The sequence below is a fragment of the Neomonachus schauinslandi genome, chromosome 5, assembly GCF_002201575.2.
Source record: "Neomonachus schauinslandi chromosome 5, ASM220157v2, whole genome shotgun sequence".
In the NCBI taxonomy this organism is placed as follows: Eukaryota; Metazoa; Chordata; class Mammalia; order Carnivora; family Phocidae; genus Neomonachus; species Neomonachus schauinslandi.
Genome location: NC_058407.1, coordinates 118,658,394 through 118,668,571, shown reverse-complemented (window position 1 = coordinate 118,668,571; position 10,178 = coordinate 118,658,394).

Here is a 10,178-nt window from a genome sequence, read left to right as displayed (position 1 = left end):
AGAAATCAACTGTTTGTTGTCTACATCACCTAGTCCTAGTCTCTGGTATTTTCTTATAGTAGCCCAACCTGACTAATACGTAACTCGATTCTCAAGTTCTTGTGATTTTGGTGGTAAATTTGACTCTTTAGTGTGATAAAGGTTCTATTTGTATCTACTTGTATACCAAGAAAGGCGACTAATATAATTGTACATTTGAAGGATTCAGATTCCCTTAAATCTGAACAAATCTTCATTGTATTGTTCAAGATTTACCAAGGGGAACTGAAGCCTGTTGTGAAAATTTTGGATATCATTGAATCACTCCTCTTAGGTCAATAAAGACCAATTTAAGGGATGTAATATACAGCATGGTGACTAGAGTAAACAATATTGTATTCCATATTTTGTAACTTTATATAGTAATGGGGAAACTAGACTTGTGCTGATCATTTGGCAGAGTACACAAATACCGAGTCATCATATTGTATACCTGAAACTAAAACAATGCTAGACCTCAATGATAAAAATAAAGATTAATTCAGTTTCTCATTTACAGAATTTTTTTTTTCCTTTTCTAAATGTGCTACAGTGGAATTCCAAATGAAGATTTCAGCCAGAGCCCATAAAATAATTGGGATTTCTTCCTTTCCCTACAGTGGGCAACAACAAATTGAGGGAAAGAAAATGCAATTCAGCCTCAAGTATATCCCATACTCCCCCACCACCCCCATCAGGACACTCTCAATATGGCCCTACAACAAAGGGACATTAAGAGTTGCCTGTAGCAAAGTCGCTGTTCCAGCTGATCTTTCCATGTTGGTTCATTGCTTGCTCTTTTGCTAAGCAAACATATTTTGACCTTCCCCTGTTTGCTAGGCAGCATGCTAAGCACTTTCATATACATTATCTCATTTACTACTTGCAATGATTTGGTGTGGCAAAGATTGTTAATTCCATTTTGACAGGTGGCTCTCCGGAGGCTGGCAGTAAAACCATTACATAAAGTTCCAAAGCTCGTAAGTGGAACAACTGGACTGGGAGCCAGGTCAGCTGACTTCTGGCCCAGTCCACCATCTCCCATCTCCACCATTCATTCCTTCCAATGTCACTATCTGGAGAGCGGCTCCTTCATAGTAGAGCCGTCTTTGTGTTGTGCACATAGGAGATGCTCATTAAATGTCTGCTTAATAAAGAATATATACTGAGCTGCAGTGTTAGGCCTGGGTCAGGAACTTGACATACAGGAGCGAACAAAGCAAAACCCTAATCTTCTGGACTTCCCATTAGAGTGAGGGGAGACAGGAAGCTTCTGAACATATTAGAGGGTGATAAGAGGCTGGAACAAAAATAAAGCTGGGCCAGGGGAGACCGGGATAGAGATGTGCTCTTGTAAATTAGAGAAAGCGTCTCTAAAATGGCAGCATTAAGCAGAGGCCTGAGTGAAGTGGAAGAATGAGACAGTCAGATATCCAGGGGAAGAGCAGAGAAAACAGGCGGTGTGAAGGCATAGGGCAGAGCTCCAGGCAGAAGAAACAGCAAGTGCAAAGGCCCAGAGACAGGACCGTGCATGGAGTGTTTGAGAGAAAAAGTAAGGATCCTGTGTGGTTGGAACACCAAGAGGGAGCCAAGAGTGATTAGAAACGATGTCGGAGAGAAGTTTGGTTGGCTGATCAGGAGGGATGTGGTCGGCAAGACAAATATTTGGATTTTATTCTGAGTGAGATGAGAAGCTTTTAAAGGGAGTGACATAATCTCACTTCAAAAAGATACCTGTGGTTGCCATGGAGAACTGAGCAGGGCAAGAGTTGTAGATGCTGGTATTGGAGCTGGAAGTCTTTGGAAAACGTCCAGCTGAGTGGTGACTGACTAGCAGTAGTGGCTGGCGATGGAGGAGTGAGAAGTGATCGGATATTTTGGACCCAGAGATTATTTCTATTTGAGCTAGTAAGAGGGTTTAATGGGTCATTTGTTTATTTATTAGTTCAGAAATCAGATGATTTGCTAGGGGACGAGCAAAGGGTTGTTTATTTGGGGGGTTGTCCGTGCACAAAACCTGGCTGAAAGAATGAATTTCCTGGTACCCTGGGCATCGGGACCACCTGGGTAGGGCTCCATATTAAACAGATGGAAGGCTGCGCTTAAGGGGGTTGGCAAACCAAATTTATTGAAAACGCACTTGATCTATTGCCCAATTTTTTTTAAGATTTTATTTATTTATTTGACGGAGAGATAGAGAAAGAAAGCACAAGAAGGGGGGAGAGGGAGAAGCAGACCCCCTCCTGAGCAGGGAGCCCAACATGGGACTCGATCCCAGGACCCTGGGATCATGACCTGAGCTGAAAGCAGATGCTTAACCAACTGAGCCACCCAGGCGCCCCTCTATTGCACAATTTAATTAAGAATTGGCTTCTTACTTGAAGTCGCGACTTTCCCATAGTATCATCTTGGAGGTGGGGGTCGGGAATCTTTCAACTTTTAAATGGCCGAGAGAAGCTTTATCATTGAGAGAACTCTGTGACAATCACAGGCGGTTTTATTTTTAATACACAGATTCAGTGTCTTACTTCTCAAGTAATTATCTAAATCAATACAAAATGTGCTTTAAGAGTGTCTTATTTTCCAGACGCCACCACCAGGAGTGTGCTTCTGCCCTCCTGAAGCCCAGTGCAATCAGCTTTGATAGCCGGGACAGCTTTCGGGGAGGTTGCCTTTGAAAAAGACAAGGAGTTTTCCCTAGGTTTCCATTTCAAGAACATTAAGTTGAATTGGATTTTCAGGTAGCATTAATTGATGGAACAGAGAACAGGAACCTGATGATTTGAATCAAGGTCCTCTTTTGAAAGAAAGACATCAAGGGGAGAAAGCCTCCAGGTCCAAAATGTCAGCTGTTTTTGTGCTTCCACAGTAATACTTAACAACAACAAACAAACAAAAAAGAAAAAAAAGAAAAAGAAAAGGAAAAAATATGATTGGTCATTTCCCTAGAGAGTGGGCATTTTATTTATTTATTTTTTAAAGATTTTATTTATTTATTTGTCAGAGAGAACACAAGCAGAGGGAGAGGCAGGCAGAGGGAGAAGCAGGCTCCCCGCCGAGCAAGGAGCCCGATATGGGACTCGATCCCAGGACCCTGGGATCATGACCTGAGCCGAAGGCAGCCGCTTAACCGACTGAGCCACCCAGGCGTCCCGAGAGTGGGCATTTTAAACTGCTATTTCTATAGTTTGTATATCAGAAGCCCCAGAGATAGCTGATATATAGCCAAAGTACGTTTAGGAGATAAAAACACTAATCTAGGAAAAACCTTTTTGTTTCACTTTTTTTCCCAATCTAAATTTTGTTTAGTATTTCTAACGAGGCATGGAGAAATATTTATTATTAGGCTAACTGGATAAATAAAAAGCTTGCAATATGGGCAACGATGTAGGGGTGCGTGGGTGTCTCAGCAGGTTACACATCTGCCTTCAACTCGGGTACTGATTCCCTGGGGTCTTGGGATGGAGCCCAGCGTTGAGCTCCCTGCTGTGCCTGGAGCCTGCTTCTTCTTCTTCCATTGCCCTTCCACCCCCCACCCCCCACCTGTGCTCACTCTCTCTCTCTCAAATAAATAATAAAATCTTAAAAAAAAAAAGGGCAATGATGTATTAGGGTCAACAATGAATATTGTTGAATATTGAAAAAAGATGGGTGTTGATTTCATTTTGAAAAATGTTTGTGCATTAAGATGCACATGTGTACCCAGAACAGTGTTTATAATCTATGAAGAATTTCTTGTCTGGAGGCATATTGAACACTGGCCTGAAAGTCCAAAGATGAAGAGAGAAGGGGATAGTGGGAGGGCTGATCCCTAGGGCATGTGTTCTCAGCAGGGGTGATACTGCTCCCGAGCCGGTGAAAGTGATTTTTGGGGGCAAGAAAATGTTAGACATTGCAATGTCTTGTTACCTTCTGTGGTAGGCAGAATAATGTTTCCCCTACTCCAACACCATCCCATCAAAGAAGTCCGTGCCCTAATTAATTAATCCTTGTAACTGTGAATGCCTTATGTTACATGGCGAAGCAGAATTAAAGTTGTGGATGGAATTAAGGTTGCTAATTAGCTGACCTCGAAATGGGGAGACAATCCTGGACGAGTCTGGATGAGTCCAGTGTAATCACAAGCATCCTTAAAAGCAGAAGAGGAAGATGTGGCTACAGAAGAAAAGCACAGAGAGATGCCATGTTCGCTTTGAAGGTGGAGGAAGGGGACCACAAGCAAAGCAATGTGGGAATGGGTCTCTAAAAGCTGTAACAGATTCTCCCCTAGATTTCCAGAGAAGAATGCAGTCCCACCAATCCTGTTATTTTAACACAACAGGCCCAAGTCAGACCTCTAATTCCTATAGAACAGTATGATAACAAATCTGCATTCAAGCCGCTAAATTTGTGCTTATTTGTTACAGCAACATTGCAAAACTAATACACCTTCCCAAGGGCCACATATATGAACTATAATATATCTGTAGTATTAAATGTCATTAGTGGGAAATTAGGAGAAAAAAAAATCTGCACAGGCTCCTTACAGGGGCAACAATGAAAAAACAAACAGAAAACCAATGAGTACATTGACCTGGCAGGTCTCTGCAGGCTTTTCTGCTCATGTTTTATAAATGGGGGGCAAAATCAATTGTTAGAAGTAAATTTGTAGCCCCAAATCTGTTACTTATTCCGAAATATGAACGGCCAAGAAAATATTCCACAGGGAAAATATTTAGGGAAACAGTTTCGTTTATATGAACTAGAAGGATTAAAAGCACTGATAATGGAATAATGCCATATAATTACACGCACATGTTTGGATGGAAGAAAACACATGAGAGTTTATAAGCCAAAATGTTAATAGAGTGGTCATTCTCTTTCTGTTTTGTTGTTTGTTAGTTATAACTTTCCTGCAAGAATTATAGATAGGAGATTTTTCTTCTATAACTAATAGTTGGTAACTGGATGGGGACCAAAATTTCATAGCAAAGAGTTTTTTAAAAAATCCAGTTTGGGTTGAGTCTTTATCATAAAAAGAAGGACACAAATTATAAAATGAGTTTATTTCATCTTATATGTTGTCAGTACTAAATTTATGTTACAAATGTAACTATGTTGTTGGAACTCTGTTTTTAGAGAGTATAGATTCTAGAAAACAAAAGTAGCGGTAATTTTTTTTTCTTTACTTCTCAGAAAAAAAATGTATATGATTACTTGAAATCCTTCACTTTATGTTTGATTTTTGCAGCATAATTATAGAGAGGGTAATATTTGCAAGAAAATATTTAAAGGCTTTATCAGTTTTCCCAGGAATTTGGCCTAATCCTTATATAATCAAATTATTCCTTTTTGAAATAACGATTTTGTAGTCATCTTTGTGTCTTTTTTTCTCTTCCTCAATTTAATTGGTGAGTTGTGCCAGATTCTTATTTGTCAATGATTTGGCATGTAGCTGAAATGTTTGCCAACATTTTTCATCAAATTCATAAATCCTATAGTTATTAACAGGATTTCCAGTTTCATTTTGCAATCTATGTTTTTACTAGTTGGATGGTTAAGAATTCGGCATGGAGGAAATTTTCAGTGACTTCAATTTTATAATTGTCTAGCTCATTAATTAATAATACTTTGATGACTTTTGTTTTTCTACATAGCTTCAAGTTGGCAAGAACTTAATGACCACAGATAACAAGACCACTCTGTGTATGAAGAATTTTGTGATATTTTATCTCACACACGCACGAACACACACACACTCCTGCACTCTTTTATTTTCAAGTATACGGGCTTAGAATTTTTGAGAATTCTACCACTAACTTTTAGGAAAGAGCTGAGCGCAGTTTTGCCAGCACAAATCACATAGCTTATAGGTTTTAAATGAGAATATTTTCTATTTAGGTAGATTTAGCAGCAACAAAAAAAGGGATCAAATGTACAATGGTTTTGATGGTTTCAGCATAGTATGTCTATACACATCCTGATGGATGAGAAACTAAATATACATTCATGGCACCAACAAGCTAGGCATTTATCCAACCAGCAGAAACTCTTTTGGCCTAGGTTCTGGGGACAGAGAACTTAAAGCCCAGTGGGTTAATGACATAGTCCGTCTCTGTTACTGAAGTTTTCTCAAGATTCTTGTTAATTGATTTTCTTTTTGAAAACCTTAGAAAATGAGTGTCTACTCTAAAGAAATGAGGGTTTCAAACACCATGCAGTCCCCTCCCGCCACTGAAGAGAATTCCTCCCCTCCTTCTAGAGGAGTAAGTCTTGCTCCTAAGTCCTCATGCCTTTCTCCAGCAGTGAGGCCTCTCTCAATTTTGACATTCCCAAGAGCCACTTTTCCAGCCTCTGTGTAAACTGTCTCAAAGCAATGTTAGAATTGAAACTTACCTCTTGATCATCAGGCCAACGTCTTCATTTGATGGATAAGGAAATAAAGTCCCAGTGTGTTTCAGAGCTGCAGTCTTTGGCCCCACTGGTGGTCCATTGACAATGCATCTTATAAATACTTCCACACAAAATGCCTCAGAGAAAGGATCCTGTCAAGATGTAACTGTTCTGAACAACTCTTAGCCAATACTTGGTAAATTTCCAATGACTGGGGTACTCACACTGGTTGGGGGGGAAAAGTTCTGGAGGCAGAGTTGAAAAAGAAAAGTTTCTGGGACATCAGAGGACTCCACATCCACCTAGTCCTTATGTGTTGGCCCTCAAAGATATCCTGGAGTAGGTGTCCAGAAATAAAATGTTGGAAGGTTGAAAATTGTTGACTTCAACAAGCAGAAATGACTATCCTGGGCTGAGCTCTTCTAGGTAGAAGATCAGAGTGGCCCCAGTATTAGTCAGAGTCACAAGTCCCATCGGAACATGTCCTGCATTAGGCACCTACCTCTCTCATTGGACATTTGCCAACAAAAGACCAGGCCTCCCTGATCTGTGGGATCTATTCTGAGTAATACTGCAGTCTCCCATCAAAACACGTGTCCCCACGGCACTTCTCATCCCCTCCTGCACTGGGTGACCGTGGCACATCCTCTCCAAAAACTCAGATCTATGTCCCGCCCCCCCCACTCTCTTTCATATTTACTATTCTCCTTAGGAGACACGTTTCAAGAGTCGAATCCTTCCAGAAAATTCTCTGATGTGTCCCATGATGCTTTTCATTATCCCTTTACTTTTCTCTCTCTGATTTTGGGGAAATATTTTTAGATAGATAGATAGATGACAGATAGATAGATAGATAGATAGATAGATAGATAGATAGATAGATAGAGTGAACTTTTTCTTATTTATTTTATATTCTCCACCCCCAGTTTGTACATTCAGTTTCAACACACACTCTTTGAACGACTATGATCTGCTCTGGCCCTGAATAAGCCTCTGATGTGTTATCGAGCTCCTTTCTTGCTGACAGTGCACTAGGCTTATTGCTTAAAGCCCATTCCTACCTAGGTGCTTGTGTCTTATAACTCAAAATCTCTGCTTAGGTTCAGGCATCCTTCTCCTTGTTCCTGGATTTCCTGACATCCTGGTATTTCCTGGACATTAGATTAGCTCACTAGTCCCTGTGGTGGGTCCTGACCTGCCTTGGCCTGCTAACACCCAGCCTGGGCCCAATTGCTGAGCCTGAGCTCCCCGGTTCAAGCTGATTGCTGTTGGGATGATGTTTCAGAATGATGGTCAGTGAAAATAGAGAAGTTTGTCTAACTCTGCTGGCTGACCCTCACCTGGCCTGAATTTAATTTATGTTCCATTTCCAGAGACTGGAAATCATGTTTCATTATCATCTTTAAACCTTGGATATCTGCTACACTCTCTCTCACAGGGGATCAGTTCTGGGTTTATGTTTCCTGGAACCTGAAAGACTCTATTCCCTAAAGCAAACTGAAAAAAAAATTTTTTTTCTCTGTCTGTTCTCAAAGATCACTTTAAAACCTATCTTCTATATTTTTATCTGAAATCTGTCACCTACACACACACACACACACACACACACACACACTCCACTTTCTCTTTCACCAACCAAACCACCATTACTGCCAAATAGTTCCTAAAACAGAGTCTAGGAACTCATCAGTTCCCTTGAGCTACCTAAGTGGTTTTGATTTTCTTCCCCCGAATCCTGGGCTCCCTCCACAAGAGGCAGGAAGAGAAGAGAGCAGAAAATTCTGAAGTTTTTATTGTGTGCTTCACATGGTCTGGGCCAAGCACTGCGCACATGATCTCATTAGTACACACAGAACTCTGAGAAGAAGGTGTGGCCATGTCTATTTGATAAAGTACAATTCAGAGGCTCAGAGAGCTGGAGTGACTGGCCCAAGTCACACAGCCAGTGAGACACACATCCCAGATTCGAGTGTATCTGAACCCACAGAGCTGAGTGCAGGGCTACTCCCCAAAGGAGCAGGATCCATCAGTTGTATGAGCTGAGCTTCTCTCAGAGAATGGCACATGGAGGAAAATCCCATATTCAAGACAAGGGCACCTTTGACACAGTAAACCTGGGAAGTGACTGAATAAAATGCTCACCAGTGTAAACACTTGGCTGTCAACGGGCTGAACATTCTCACAGAAAAGGATCATGTCATGTTCTTCTCTCTGTGGTACTTTGAAGAAGCTCTTATCTTCCTGTGTTTATGTTTAATCTCACAGAGTCAGTCATTCCCTTGTGGGAAGTTAAGCTGATGGTAGGGAAGCAGAGCACACCACCAATATTTCCAGTCACGATACCAATATAAAGACAGTCTTACCTTCCAAGAGGATTAAAATAAATGCCATGTCTGCCTCAGTCCAGATAGCAAGGCTGGTGTGGAAAATCTTTTTACCTGTGAGGGAGACTGAAAATGGCCCACTTAGTGACCACCCCCAGCCCTGCAGACTGGCAGGAAGCAGGAGAAGCTGCTCCTTGCTGAAGAAATGCGGGATTATACTGTAGAATCTTAATCATGTATCATGGCTGAAGTGGTCTTTGCCCTTGACTGATTCTTAAGAGCTCTGGGACATTGGATGAATAACTTACCCTCCCAGGAACTACACTCCCGCAGCTCAAACACAGGAAGTCTGGTACTTATTTCCCTCCTGGGCAAATGGCTGACTTACCTCAGAGGGATGAAACATTAATGATTCTTTTCTTTTTTTTTTTTTTCCCTTCTCATTTCTGATCAACACTAATGGTATTGATAGATTGACAAAATGAATCCAATACAACAGACACAGAATGCCACAATCAATAAGTTTGACAAAGTTCACATTCATAAGACTATGGAGAGACATGCCCTCCCACACACAGAAGGTGGGAATATATACTTTGAGGAGGATGATTTGGCATTATGCATTAAAATTTAAAAATTCACTTATCTTTTGACTCTGCACTTCTATAATTGTATCCTATGTGATGTGTTTATGTATGTACATATATGTTCTAAGTGTCCAACAATAGGAGACTAATTTTTAAAATGTACAACATTCAAATAATGGACATTATACAGCTATTTTGGGGTTTTTTTTGTTTATACAGTTATTTTTATTTATTTTATTTTTTTAAGAGGTTCCACACCCAATGGGGAGGTTGAACTCATGACCCTGAGATTGAGAGTTGCATGCTCTACCAACTAAGTCAGCCAGGCGCCCCTATACAGTTGTTTTTATTATTTTATTTTTTATTTTTTAAAATATTTTATTTACTTATTTGAGAGAGAGAGAGAATGAGAGAGAGCACATGAGAGGGGGGAGGGTCAGAGGGAGAAGCAGACTCCCTGCCGAGGAGGGAGCCCAATGCGGGACTCAATCCTGGGACTCCAGGATCATGACCTGAGCCGAAGGCAGTCACTTAACCAACTGAGCCACCCAGGCACCCAGATATACAGCTATTTTTAAAAGGATGGATTGATATGAAATGGTATCTAAAATAGATTAAATGTAAAAAGCCAGTTGTTCAGTGTACTATATAATATTTACCCATTAATTAAGTATAGAATATACACATACACACTTTTATACACATATATATGCATATGTACGTTTTACACACACACACACGCATATCCATGTTTATGAAGGTATACCCAATAGAGCTACGATCTGCCCTGACCTGGTGCCTTCCAAGTCACAGTATTGCAAATGGACTGGAAATACTAATTAACTTCACAGTCTGGCTGAGGCCAACAACAGTCAAA